The sequence below is a fragment of the Alligator sinensis genome, unplaced genomic scaffold (genome assembly GCF_000455745.1).
Source record: "Alligator sinensis unplaced genomic scaffold, ASM45574v1 scaffold746_1, whole genome shotgun sequence".
In the NCBI taxonomy this organism is placed as follows: domain Eukaryota; kingdom Metazoa; phylum Chordata; order Crocodylia; family Alligatoridae; genus Alligator; species Alligator sinensis.
Genome location: NW_005841959.1, coordinates 1,031,615 through 1,046,531, shown reverse-complemented (window position 1 = coordinate 1,046,531; position 14,917 = coordinate 1,031,615).

Genomic DNA, 14,917 nt, shown 5'->3' with positions numbered 1-14,917 from the left:
TTTGAAAGGGGTCCAAATGTGTCCGCATCCTAATGTCATAGCGTGATCTTTTTTTCTGTAGGCTAAAACCTTTACTTTTTTTCCCCCCAGCCTTTCCTCACACAAGTTCTCCTAAACTTCTGATAACTGCTCTCTTCTGGAGTCTCTCCAGTTGAGCCCCATCTTTCTTGAAGTATGCTGCCCCCAACTGGACATACTATTCTTTCTAAGCAGAGTGAAGGGATATTTCACTTGTATTGAACATGATACTTATATTTAAGCTTGGCAGGATTCAATTTTTATTGGTAAACGTTGCTAAACATTGATTTCACCTCACACTCACAGACCAATGAAAACATATTTCCATTTTTAATAACTGAAATTTATAGAAAGGGGATAGCAGAAAAATCATGGCTAATGGATGGAGTGTGTGATGACAGGGGGAGCAGTCCTACAGAATCGTGCTGACTAATTTGGACTGCAACTCCTAGAAACCCCAGGGGACTGGGAACAAAGGAAGAGGAAGTGACGAAGCAGACAAAGGAGCTATGGGTGAGTGGAGCCAGGAGTCATGGCAGCTCAGCTGCTCAGCTGGTGGCAGTTCTACAGTAGCTACATTTGTCACGGCTGGTGGTTAAACTGCACTATAATCATTGTCTACCTTCATGCTCTTAATATTGGACAATCCTGAAAATGTACATTGATGAAAATCAAAATAAATGCTTAAAAATAAACATTGATCTTATCCATCAAAATTATTGACAAATAAAAATTGAATTCTGCCAAGTCTACCTATATTTCAGTGTGGTGTGGGCTCTTTTCGCAATGGTATAATGTGGTTGACTTGTGTTCTGTTTGTGATGTACTATAAGCCCTAGGTCCTTTTATACAGAGCCACTGCCTAACCCAAGTAGCGCAGGCAGTCTCTCTTTGTGTGGCAGATAATAAAGGAAGCAGAACAGTAGACTGGGCAGTGGCACACAGGACGGTGCAGGACTTAATTTGTGGCACGCCTACCAAAACACTTGGCCCTCAGTTATTTTTTTTCTCTCACTATAGTAGTTTGAACTTGTCCTTATTTAATTACATCCTATTTATTTCAGGCTCTTTCTCCAATTTGCTAGTAACATTTTACATTCTCACCCTGCCCTTCCAAGTGCTTGTGAACCTTTTATCATCTGCAGATGCGAAGTGTGGTCTCTCTCCCATTATCTAAGTCATTTAGGAAAATATTGAATAGTGCCAGACTCCTGTAAAATAGGACCCCTGTAAAACCCTACTTGATAAATCCTTGCAGCTGGAGTGTGCCACTGATAACTGATTGGAAACCATCCTGAATGAGGAGTTGCATACCCACCTTTGTACTTGTTTATTTTCACTGTGTTGGTTAAGGCACTTGCAACATGGAGCATTGCAACCGTTCACTTTTAGGCATTTGGCTTCAGGGCCAAATCCAGAACCCTGTATTAGATGCTGAAACTCCCTGAGCAGTGGGTGTGGAGAGTTAGAGGTCATTGAATGGGTTTGAAAACTATTATCAGACTGAGCCTAATCTTGTAGTTAGGACACACATCTGCATCTCTTTGTAAGCACATACGTTATCAATAAATAGATGGTCCATGAGACGGGGTCTTCCCTTGCTCAGGTGCATTTCCTTACCCCTCCCCTCAGCCTCCTGATTGTTTCCAAGTCCATTTTATATGACCTGACTCCCTCCCTCTCCACCCCGCTCCCAGCCCTGCTCAGGGAGTGTCAGCATCTAACACAGGACTCTGCGCCGTGTTCTAGGGGCTCAAGGGAGCTAAACATGACCCGCTGCAGTGCTCAGTGTTACAGCCTCAAAGGCCCTCTTTGGCTGTAGCCCTAAACAACTAAACGCCACTTGCCAGGACACAGTGTTTGGTTATCTAAGGTTGCCAGAAGTGCTTTTCCTAACCCATGCATAAGAAACAGTGGGATCTCCCATTGTGTAATGAGCTGACGCTGTACGTTTAGTAAAATAGCGTTCAACTAAGTTATTGAAGCAGTAATGGCTATTCAGGTGGTGTTGGATGTTATCTATCCAGGCATTCTGTGGGGTGTAGGTTGTAGCCGTGTTGATTTAAAGACGTAGGCAGACAAGGTTCTTTGGGTAAATGTGATATCTTTTTATTCGACCAACTAAATAGTTGTAAAAATTGTTCTTTGCAAGCTTTGGGCACAAACACCCTTCTTCAGGCATTGGGAGGCTCCCATTCCCTCTGATCCTCACTGCCATGCATTTGTATTTTCACACACCTGCATTTTGCCTCTTGGCTTCTTTTCTACGAGACCACAAAACACCAGCAGACTTTCCCTATGCCTGAAGAAGGGTGTTTGTGCCCCCAAAATTGCAAAGAACAATTTTTTGAATTGTGACGGGCTAGCCGGTAGTGATTTGGCCCAGGGCTTTTGAAAGGGTAAAAAATGATCGGATGGCTTGGGATTCCCTTTCCTCACCAATCAGACCCTAGAGACTCACCCTCCATGTCCCAATTCGCCCCTCGGGTCACCTGGAGGGGGATAAAAGGGGCAGCACAGCTGACTCAGAGGAGACCTGCGAGGAATGACGAGGAAGGAGTTTCAAAGAGCTGGCAGGAGCTGGGCCAGCGGGGCGGGAGCAGTTGCCCAAGAAGAGCCAAAAGGAGCAGGACTCGCAGGCAGCGCAGCAGGGCTGGCAGGAGAGGCTCCCTGCTGGGCTCCAGGATCCCCAGCAAGAGGCTGCAGCCAGCAGAAGAGGTTCCCTGCCTGGAAAGCTGTGCAGTGGCCCGAGGGGCTTGCAGCTCTGCTTCCAGTTTCTCCAGCAAAAGGTAGGGCAGCTTGATGTGATGCAGGGGCTTCTAGAAAGTCAGAAGTCCCAGCAGCCAGAAACAGGCCCAGGAGTGGTGGCTGTGTGGGAGAGGTTCTGCCTACTGTATGGGAGATGTGAGTTCAAGTCCTGGCTGGGTCGAGTAGGGGTGAGTGAAGTGATGTAGGAGCAGTTCTTGTTGGAGTGCAGGGGGTCACTGTTTTTTCCCCCTCCAGGGACCTATGCCCTATATCTCTTGTTATTTGGTGTTTTGTATTTTGTGCATTTTATGTTTTGTCAATCAGTACTGTTTATTGTGTTGTTTGTGTTTTATACTTTGCTAAACCTGTCTTTCGTTAACTAGATGAATATGTCTACGAACGTGAATGCCTAACCTTTATTGAATCCCATCCCCTCAGGGTATTGTAGTGTCCCCTATACCCCCTGGTTTATGTATGTTATATATGTTATGTTCCCACCACGGTTTCTCTCAAACAAACACCTTTTAATAAGTCCCCGTTGGTGATCTAGCTTTGTTTTTTTAAACTAGTGCTTTGGGGCCTAATTCTGTGGGGGGGTTTTCAGGTCTGACTCTCAAGTTGTGAATTGGCAGCCCTGGTTTATGGACTTGGTCTATGCTTAGCTGTCAGTCCCATCTAGGAAAGATGCAGTGAAGTACAGCTACCAGCTAGGCAGCTATCTAGGTGCCTGGCACCACCAAAGGCAACAGAAGAAAGGATGTGCTTGGCACATGGAGTCTGGTGAACAACAGCACCTCCAAAACAGCAGTCTCTGCATCACCACCAGCTTAAAATATAACTGCAGGAGAGGAAGGGAGAGGGGGCTTCAACTCTTTCTTTTACAGCTAGAGCTACCTACAGGACTGCTGCCAGCACAACTGCTAAGCAAACCAGGAGCAGCTGAATAAAAAGGATTTTGCTTGTTTCCTGGCAGTGGAAGTCTGTTGGCAGCTTCAAGGACAAACCAGATCAGGCTCAGCCAGTCTCTGCTGTACTCTTGGGCACTGAAGGGCTGGGCTTGGTGAGGACCATCCCTGCTCTCCAGAAGTGTTGTGCACAGCTGTAGGGGCTGCATGCTCCTGCCGCACCCACCGACCCTAAGGGGAAGTGAAAGCCTGAGTGCCCTCTGATGGAGGATTGAGTAACAGGAGCCAGGGAGTGGGGCGCTCCTTACAGCAAGCCAATGGTGGCCCTGTTTGCAGCCTGCTCCTGCTCAGCCAGAGCTACAGGGCACTGTGCCTGCATCTCATCTTTCAGACCTGCTGAGATTGCTGTGGGTTCTTGGCTCTTCCAGAGCTGGCAGTGGGGAAGGCATTCACACACTGGAAATAGAGAAGGCAAAATGACACTGGGCTATATGTCCTACTCACCTATTCACACTCCCCATGCCATTGCATCATGAAACCCAAAGTATTTCTTTGCCAGGTATGTTTTCTTTGTGCTGTTCTGGCTTTCACTTCTCTTGCCTTGTCCCTGTGGGCAGGAAATGTGAGCACTGCAGCAACTGTTGCTGCTGAAATGGCTGTGTTCCTGCTGCCATCAGCACAGCAAAGGAAACCAACCACAGAAAATGCTCACAAAGTGTGTGCTGGGGAAGGGACAGCCATGTGAAGCATACTGCATGGAAGTTGGGTAATAGAAAAGGTCGCGTGGGTCAGCCCTATGCAACAGTGTCTGTCATAGATCAGCAGCAACCATTGCTGCTGGCACAAAACTACTGGAAAAGAACCCACTGGAGAAGTAGTTTACTTGCAGCTTTGAGGAAAAGGGGAAGGTAGAAAGAACACTAAAATGGGTGAAATGATACAGGACAGCAGGACTTGCGGCGATCGAGAGAACCTTCAATAAAAATTGCACCTTAAGCACAAGTAAAACTGAACATAAGTGCATAAGTGCATAAAATGAAGCAATATAAAACAACAGCAAAAATAAATAAATAGCACACCTGCCCTGACACAGCATGGAGCAGTAGGAAGGGGTTTTGTTGTTGTTGTCTTCTGGTTTTTTGTTTTTTCTTAAACTGCCCTCCTTCATTGGTCCAGTACAGGGGCTGTCAATCAGGGGTACGCGAGACAGCCCTAGGGGGTACGTGGCAGGCAGGTGGGGAGGGAACACCACCACACAGCATCCTGTGCTGCCATGCAGGCACTGCCCGTCTGGCTGAAAGCAAGGGGGTGGGGGGGGAAATGGAGGAATGCTTGCATGTGGCAGGTGCTACTGCTGGTCATGACTGCCCCACCCTCCCCCTACCTTCCCATGGCTCCATGGCTGGCTGCATGCCCTCCCCACCCCCAGCTCAACAGCTGGGGGTACACTGCTTCACATCTGGCATCCAGCTACTGGGGGGGCGGGGGAGGGGGGTGTTGATACAAAAATGCAAACAAGTTTGAAAACATAATGTGCTCCATTTCCCCCACCCCGGGATCAAAGAATGAACAAGGTCCTCCCATATACTGTGCACACAAGCACATAATCTTCCTAACTATGCTTTGGGGGGCAATTGCACCTCCAGGGGACTATTGGGGGGGGGGTGTGTGTGTGTGTGTGTGTGTGTGCGCGCGCGCGCACGCATGCAGGAGCAGGACTGGACTGTAAGTGTTAGCAAATAAATTACATTTCTTAATTGAGCTCATTAACGTACAGCGTCAGCTCATTACACAATGTAATACCCCTTCCCTCCCTTCATGAGCCAACTGCCCTGCGGCTAGCAGCAGTAAAAGCTTGGGGGAGGGCAGAAAAACAGCTGCTGTGGGAGCATTTAAAAAAAAAATTAATTGGAGTAGAAAAATCTGCCCAGAAGCCAAGGGCCACACATTTTGGGTTTTTTTTTGTTTTTGGTTTTTTGTTTGTTTTTGGGCGGGGAGGGGAATAGAGAGCTGTATACAGAAAAACCTGATCATGGGGAGGGAGCTGCAAAAACCAAGTTTGAGGGGAAAAAAAATGTAATGGCGGGACAGAAAAAGCTAATGGGGAACTGGTGGGGGCAGTAGAAAAGGCTGATGCATAGGGTGGGGGGGGGGGGGTTGGATGGAAACCATTAAAAAAACTGGTGGGTAGAGCAGACAAAACTGACTTGGGGAGGCAGGGGTAGGGGGTAGGAAAAAAACTAACTTTTTTTTTCGGTAGGGGTGGGGAGAAGCAGAAAAGCCTAATTCATACTTTGGGGTGGGAGGACAGAAACCTGCTGATGCAGCAGTGGGAAGAAAAAGCTGATGGAGGGCATAGAAATACCCATGGGTGGGGGCAGAAATGCTGAATAGTAGTGGGGGAGGAACTGATTGGTGGGGTGGGGAAAAGAAACAAAAAACACCACCTGATTGGTATGGGGTTGGGAGGAGAAAAATTTAAATTTGGGCCCGGGGCGGGCAGGACAAAAATATCCTGATGGGGGTGGCAGAAAAAGCTGATGCCATTGGGGAGGGGAGGGGGCAGGGAGAGAGAGGACAGCACAGAAACACGTGCTTGTGGAGGGGTGGGGGCAGAAAAGCTGACTCGGGGAGGGCATGACGAAAAGCTGATGGGACTTTTCTTGGTTGGGGGGACCCAGATAGGGTTGGGGCGGGGAGAGCTGTTGCGGGTGAGGCACAAAAAGCTGGTTCAGGGAAAAAAGTGTGGGGGAAGGGGCAAAAAAAGCTGGCTCAAGGGGGGGAGAAAAGCTGACTGGCAGGGGTCAGAAAAAGCTAATGCAGGGAGAGGCAGGGGGGCCCTCCCCACAATGAATGGGGGAATCACCAGTGTGGGGGGCATGGAGGAGGGCAATGTTTAGTGCACCCTAGGTCTCCTCCATACAAAAGTGGATTTTGCTGTAGCGCTTTAGGCTGTTGGTGCTGATAAAACATCACCTGAGCGTCTTGGTGGGGGGTTGGGGAAGGGTGTGGGACTAGGTGGGTGGCTGGCGAGGTGCTCCATGCTTATGTGTTCAATGTGTTTATTCCAGGTTTGAGTCTTAAAATCCATTTTAAGGTGAAAGACACACACACACACACACACACTCAAACATGCGCACACGCACGCACGCACACACACACACACACACACGGTTCTTCCTTTTGTTTCCCAAAAAATGAGTGCCTTGGATTTTTGCAGTGTTGATTTCCCAGTTTGATTTGATTTCACCCAATATTGTTGAAAAGCAGCTAATAATGTGGTGGCCTAGCTGGGCTTGCAACATGAAAAGCATGTCTTCCACAAGAACAAGCTGGTTTATTTGCTGGGCAGTTGGCATTGAGTTTGTTCACACCTGTTTTAGGTCATTCAGGACTAGATTAAAATGTTGCACAGCCCTGCACGATCCTCTGTCTTCATTGGGAAACTGCTGGGCAGGGGCACCTTACTCCTTTAAAAAACACTGATACCTCATGGAAAAAAAAAGTGACTTGGTGCTGCTTTTGTATCACTTCTGCTCTTTTGCCCTCCCTGGCACACTCTTTGCCACTCCCTCCTTCCCCTTCTCTCTGCCTCCCGCTTCTATTTTCCTCTCCCTCTGTCGCTGTGTCACCTCCTCCCGCTCTGTGTGTGTGTGTGTGTGTGTGTGTGTGTGGCCCCAGCCCCATTACCCTTTCCCCTCCCTTCCCCCCCCCCCCCTCCCTCCCTCCCGCTCTCTCCTCTCCTGTCTTTCCTCCCCGCTCTCTCTCCTCCCCTTGCTCCGTGCCACAGGGCTATTGGCATCTAGCCTGGGAAACTGCTGGTGCCCTTGCATGCTTAGTTCTGCCTGGATATCTACTGTTAACCTCCCCAGCCAACTAAAAGGTACATATAGTCCAGTTTTTGTGGCAACACCCTGTGTGGATGCAGGTGAAAAAACTTTCAGATGTCAAGTCATGTCCCACATTGACTAATTTATGCCAAGTCCCCCTCCTCATGGGCAAATGGTGTTCAAAGCTCAGGTTGATGAGTTATGGTAAAGTCTGGCAGCTTCTGCCGCCTCCAAACTTTGCCAGATTCAGCTATGACTATCGGCAGCAACAGGAGGTCTTGTCACATTTACACCACTCTTGGACAGAGTTGCTCTTGGCATTACTGGCCCCCCCTAGCACCTAGGGCAACAGCAGGGTGAATCAGGATGGCAGCTGGCTCTCTGGTATGTAGAGTGCATCTCGACAGACACAGCAAACAGGGAGCAGGGATGCCTTGGAGGTCATTACCTAGTTTTCTAGATTGAGCTAACAAAGCCAGGTGATCCTTCTCTGGGCAACATAACATTCAGAGACTTTGTGGAGCAGGGAGGGTGCGTGAAGGATGAGCAGGGCAGTGGAGAGACCCAACACACTTCCCCAAACATACATTCATAACTGGGCTAGCAGAGCTCAGGAGGGCAACAGAAACTGCATTCGCATGTGCCAAGCAGTGGTGCCTGATTTTACTCAATAGCATAGAAAGGGGTTTTGCAAAGTGCAAAGAAAATACTCTCCATCTTAGCCAACTGAAAAGCTATTACGTGGAGCCTGCAACATGAAAATGAAGAAAATGGTGGTAGGATCTTATAGGCTCTAACAAAAACAGAGAGGAACAGGTTGAGGGAGGGAAGGCAATGGCTACATCAGGTGCCTGAAGCATGGAAGTAAAGAAAAGAAGCCAGTAGCACTGCTGAAAGGTATTTCTCAAGCCTCTAATGATAAAGAGGCCAGCTGCCTCCTGCAGTGGAGTAGGCACCACCTTGCTCCCTGTGAAATTAGGGCAATACCTTTAATTAGTCAGGAAAAAGGCTTTGAATTAAATGACTGAATAAAGCCATTCATGTGCTGATGGGTTTCTGTTTCAGCATTTTTTATTCCTCATGCTTTCCAATTCCTACTCAATCAACATGGCCAAGGAAACATCAATCCTGAATAGCATTATGTCACTCATGCAAGTTAAATGTTGACATTTTCCATTAAAATCCTTTTGTTAGGGCATAATTATAAGGCCCCATGAATTCCTTGTTTAAACAGAAATGCATTTTAATTAAAACTTTTGGTTAGTGCTTGAAGCAAATTGGCTGTACATCATTTAATAAATTTGATCAATATATGCACTTACAGTACCTTTTCAAATGGTTTTTATTTACTTCTGTGACATTTTCATACATTTTTATGTATGAAATGACCCGAGCAAGGACAAAGTGATGCAAGTGGTTGAATGAGACACGTTTAACAACTCGTGGTTTATAAAGACACCTGGCAAAAATAAAAGTTGGTGCCTGTGGATGCAGGTAAAATAATTAAATATATCCAGACAAAACAGAGGTGATGCCAGTGGGTAGAGTCTGTCCTAGCTCCCAGTAGCTTTCTGGGCATAATTTAAGGTGCAGGTGGGGCCCCTGTATTTCTAAGAGACCCCCCCGCCCCCCACTCTCCCTTACAGCCCATCGCCAATCCTAAGGTCAGCCAAGAGTAACCTTCTGCAAGTACTAGCAATAAGCCAGGTTTGCTTGGTAAAAATGCATTGGAGGTTGCGTAGTCTCAGCACCTGCCCCTCAGCTCTGAAACTTCTTGCCTCTTGAAGTCTGGCAGAGCCCAAACCTGGATGTCTTTCAGAAGAGCTGTAAGACCTTCCTATTTAGACAGGCGTTTTTCACAAAATGCTAGTCTGAGACATTGTTTAGGGGCTGGCTCTATATGTCGATATTGAAGTTCACATTTAAGTTGTTCTCCTGCTTTGTAAAAATTCTGCATCTCTACTGTAAGCCTCTCAGCCTTGTTGGAAAGGGTGGCATATAAATCAAATAAAACAAGTTGTTGAAGGCAATCTCCTTTGAAGGTTGATTGCTGGCCTGGGGGCAATGAACTCAAGGGCTCTGTCAGTTCCTACTGGCTTCATCCCAATAAACAATGCTTATAATCCCCCCCAAAAGGAAGGGATTGAATTGGCAAGAAGGGCAAACTTCCCTCCTACTTATTTACATTGTACCCAAGGGCTCATTAATGTAGTGAAATTTATTTAGCCCGTTGTCAATGCACGACTTGTTCTATGGAAACACACAGGGCTTCACTTTAAAGTGCTGTCAGCTGAACACGTTTAATTATAAATGACTTTAGCTTTAATGAAAAATGAGTGTAGTCAACAAGTGTCTTGTTTTTAATAATAAGCAGCTGGTAGTTTTCAATGTGATTAAAAAAGCTAAAACAATTCTCTGCTCTTTTGCTCAGAAAACATAATTTATGCTTTACATATTTAATCAACCAATGCTCCAGATTACAAACAAAGCTCAATATAGGATCATTTCATGCCACAGTGTAAACTCCATGCTCATTTACAATTTTCTCTGAAGTTGCTTGTGACATTTACCTAATGCTAATTCAGGCAGCACTAGGAAATGATGAAAAACGTCATCAAGCAGCAAAGCAAAGTTGCATTAGTTCAAAGTGAACATAATCAATACTGTAGCAGTGCAAAGCACTGTTTACTAAATGAAAAAACATTATGAATTCGGCTAGCACCTCCTAGTTACTCAGCTGCTCAAATATGAGTTTTGGTTTTACAACCAGAACTGTTATTTCCTTAACATCTGCTCAAATGCCAAAATGACAGTGGTGAAATATGTTTTGTTGTTCTGTTCCTTAGAAAAATCCTTCAGCTGTATGGGGTTCCATAAAGGCAGGAAACAAAAGGGATCTATGAAAGAGAGACCATCCGGTCTTACCAATGAACGCACCCAACCGGTCACTGTAACATTTGGCAATCTGTCATTCTTTTAACTGGCTAGTTTTCCAGCCTCCTTTAAATATTTGTTCTCATTAAGTAAGAATACAGTAATTATGTGTGCTTGTCTTTCTTATATTTTAGAACAGGGGTTGTCCCCTGGGGGTACTTGGAACAGTCATAGGGGGTACATGTGAGCGGGTGGGGATGAAGCGTTGCCACCCACCACTCTGCACCACTGGCTTCCAGGAGCAGGACCGGGGAGGCGAGGACAGTGGCACCCCTCTGCGGGCTGCACAGGTGCCACCCAGCCATTGGGGGGGGGTCATCTCCCACCATTGAGAACAGTCTAGCTCCATCCTCTTTGAAACCACACTTCAGGTAGTTGAAGGCTCCTATTAAATCCCCACTCAGTTGTCTCTTCTTTAGACTAAATAAGCCCAATATGTCAACACCAAAATTTCCACTGACTTCATCTTCACTCAAGAATAGAACCAGTACTTTGTCTTCACCTTCTGTAACCTGTCAGCTGTCTTCAGCACTGTCAACAGCACTTGGACTGTTGTCCTCTGACTCGTGTCTGTCCTTGGCTGATTCTACTCTGGTCTTTCTCCCTAACTATTCCTTCAAGTAAGGGCCTCAGTGACCCTCCTCTTTCCATCCCCTCAGCTTGCTGTAGGCCTCCCAGAGAGAACTGTCTTTAGCACCTTTTCCTCTCCCAGGATACCTTTTCTCTGGAAAAAAACTCATCCCCAACACAAATGCAATTATCTGTTTGTAAACCATGCATAGTGCATGCTTACACCACAGCCCTGCCACTGCCAGGAGCACCTGTTCCTAAGCCTTGCCTGCTACTGTTCAGATGCACCAAAACCCAGGAAACATGGGGGTGAGGCCATGCTGAGGCATCCCAAAACTTTGGCCAACATTATGCTTAAGACTAGCTAGGGGAACCAAGTTTTGGTGTTTGGCATGTGGAAGCAGGAATAGGTGGGCAGCAGCAGGGCATAGTGTAGAAGTACCCATAGGTATGACACACTACTACAAATAGTCTTTCCTTCCCAATGAATATTTAAGCTTCTTCATCTGAATCACCTTGTCATCAAGCTTGTCTCTAGCTTGTCATCTCCAGCACCCTGCCCACTACTTCCTTTCTTGATTGCTTTGGACATGCCCATCAAGCTACCTGTCACTTTAGCTCATACCCTGGGTGACACCCTTGTCTCCAACTTCTCTCTGGTTTCTCACATCCAGACAATGCCTAGGGGCATGCACAGGGACAACACATAGACTGGTTTAAATGTTGTTTAAACCTGAACACAAGACTGATAAACTGATTTAAAGCCACCTGGAACAGTCCATGGAGAACTGAGTATTATTTTGAACTAGTGCACTTGGTGTTATGCGCGGACACCAAGCACTCTGTGACATGGATCTGCTTGGTCCTACAGGCATCCCATATTGCATTGCTCCTCCCTCCTGATAATTTTACAGGGACACAGCATGGGTACTGTGGTGGGGAACAAACTCAGTAAAACTGCTGAATATCGCAAAGCAGAATGAGAAGCCATGACCGTCATAGCCGCATCTGTCCAAAAGCAGAGAAACTTCAGAGCAGCAAAGCTAGAATACGTCTGTTGAGAATGTGGAAATATTTGTGATGTCTATGAACTGTTATGTGTATTGTTTTCTCACCTAATTGTGTACTGTTTCCCATTGGACCTGAAGGGGTTAATCTTTTCTCTGAGCAGGAAGAAGTGAGGTAGGGATGAATAGCATATACCTGTCTGGGTTGGTATGAAATGGGCCTTGAAGAATGGTATGGGGTTATCCATCTATGAACAGTGTACCATGAGGGAAACAACAGCCTTGAAAAATGAACATTACACTTTTAACAACTGGCTGCCCAGCAGGGCTGAAGCTGAGAGTCACAGTAGAACTGCTTTTTTAGGTCAAAGTTTGGGTAAGAGAAGAAGAGGCAAAAGAAATGATCAGGTCAGAGGATGCTGCAAGGTGCGAGCCATTCTAGAAAATTCAAGAAAGAATAGGGGGGTGGAAAACTAGGTTAAATGTCTTGCAAAAGGTCATTTGAAGTTCATTTAGTGGTTAAACAAGGCTACATTTAAACAAGATATATCTGGAAGATAAAAGAAAAATTGGCATATGAATACTAATTAAGGCAACACCTGTAAGAAACATTTTTATTTTTTTCTTTACCATATTAAATAAACTTTTAACTTGGGCAGTCTCTTCCCAGGTAACAGCTCTGGGGGAGATAATGAAAGACAGAGAGATTGAGTCAATCACAGAAAATGAGAGAGAGAGAGAGAGAACATCATGCACTTGGCCAGGCCTTTCTAAAACCTTCCATCCTTGCACCTGTGTGCATGAGCGTGTGCCTGTGACCAGCCAACACGCTCTCTGCCACCAACCCCTGGATGTAACTGTTCTCTTGTGGCAGGAAGCAAGCCTGCCCCTTCTCAGCTCCTGACTGCAGGCCTCACTACTGTGCATCTATGGAATACCTCAGCACTGCCTTTTCTCAGCTCTACATCCCGATCCCATCACTGCATCTCTGCCACGCAGCTTTCCAGCTCCTTCCCATTCCATTTTATCTAGAGAGTACACATTAGGGCTGTGCGAAGCTTCAGTTGCTGCTTTGATTTGGCCCGATTACCAGAAGTACTTCCATTCCACTTCCGGGTTTGTCGCTGAGCATGCGGGGGGGCCCCCCTACTCTCCCGGGGGACGCTCCATTCACCTCACCATCACAGCATTCATAGGCCATGACTGGTACCTCGAGGTATGTAGAAAAAACATTTAAAGCTGTCTCTATGGCCAAATCGCTGATTCGCCAAGTCAGCATCAAATCTTCAGATCTGGCTGAATCGAAACGGGACTACTCCGAACCAACAAATCGAATCACTGTCCCCAATTCAGGCCGAATCGGGATCCGAATCAAATATGGCCCATTTCGCACACTCCTTGTGCACGGGTAGGCTACTTACAGATGTAAACCGGCCCTGCCAAAAGGTGCTTTATTTTCAACTCTGTGCAGCCCCACACCAAGCCCAGCGCGTGCCTAGAACAAGTATTGCGTTAGTTGGACCAGGCTCACCCAGAGTCTGTATAGATCAGGTGCTTCAGTGGAGCTTTTTGGCACTTTTATCTAATAGCTGACTGAATTAGCTTCAGATAAAAGCACCAACAAGCCCCGCTGAAGCACCTGATCTATACAGACACTGAGGAGCTAGGTCGAAGTAATGTGCTTCTTCTTCCAGTAAAGTGTTTTTCTTTTTCCCCCCCATGTCTGTCAGCACCTCTAGTGGCAAGGAAAACTGTGATCAGGTCTTCCATTTTAGCCTTACTGAGCTTGATCAGCTAAGAGAAGAATTCAAACATGAGCTGAGATTTTGATCTGTGTAGGAAGAGCGTGTCCATTTTGACATACCTTCCACTAGATTCTGCTTATTCATAGACAAGTAGGGTTGAAGGGACCTGAGGAGGTCATCTAGTCCAACCCCCGGCTTAAAGCAGGACCACCCTCAACTATATCATCCCACCCAAGATTTTGTCTAGCCAGATTTTTAACATCTCCAAGGATGGAGATGCCACCACATCTTTGGGTAACCTGTTCCAGCGCTTTACTACCCTCCTAGTGAGAAAAATTCTTCCTAATATCTAACCTAACCTTCCCTTGCTGCAACTTGAGACCATTGCTCCTTGTTCTGTCATCTGCCATTGCTGAGATTAGTCTTGCTCCATCCTCTTTGAAACTACCCTTCAGGTAGTTGAAGGCTCCTATTAAATTTCCCCTCAGTCTGCTCTTTTCCAGACTAGATAAGCTCGGTTCCCTCAGGCTCGCCCCATAAGTTCCCTCAGCCTCTCCTCACCAGTCATATCCCCCAGCCCCTGAACCATTTTTGTTGCCCTTCGCTGGACTCTCTCCCATTTGTTCACATCCTTTCTGTAGAGAGGGGCTAAAACTGGATACAGGACTCCAGATGTGCCCCCACCAGTGCTGAATAGAGGGAAAGAATCACTTCCCTTGACCTGCTGGCAACACACCTACCAATGCAGCCTAGTGTACTGTTAGCCTTTGCAACAAGGGCACACTGTTGGCTCATGTTCAGCTCATTGTCCACTGTAACCTCCAGGTCCTGTTCTGCAGAGCTGCTGCTTAGCCAGTCGAACCCCAGTCTATACTGGTGCATGGTATTGTTCTATCCAGTTTTCTATCCACCTTACAGTCCTTCATTCAACATATAACTCCTCAGCTTGCTTGCCAGAATGTTGTGGGATACCGTAACAAAAGCTTTGGCGAAGTCAAGGTATATCATGTTCACTGCTCTTCCCGCAGCATCCATAGAGCCAGTCAGCTTGTCATAGAAGGCAATCAGGTTGGTCAGGCATGACTGAATCTATGCTGACTGTTCCTAATCATCTTCTCCTCCAAGTGCTTAAAATGGATTCCTTGAGGACCTGCTCCATG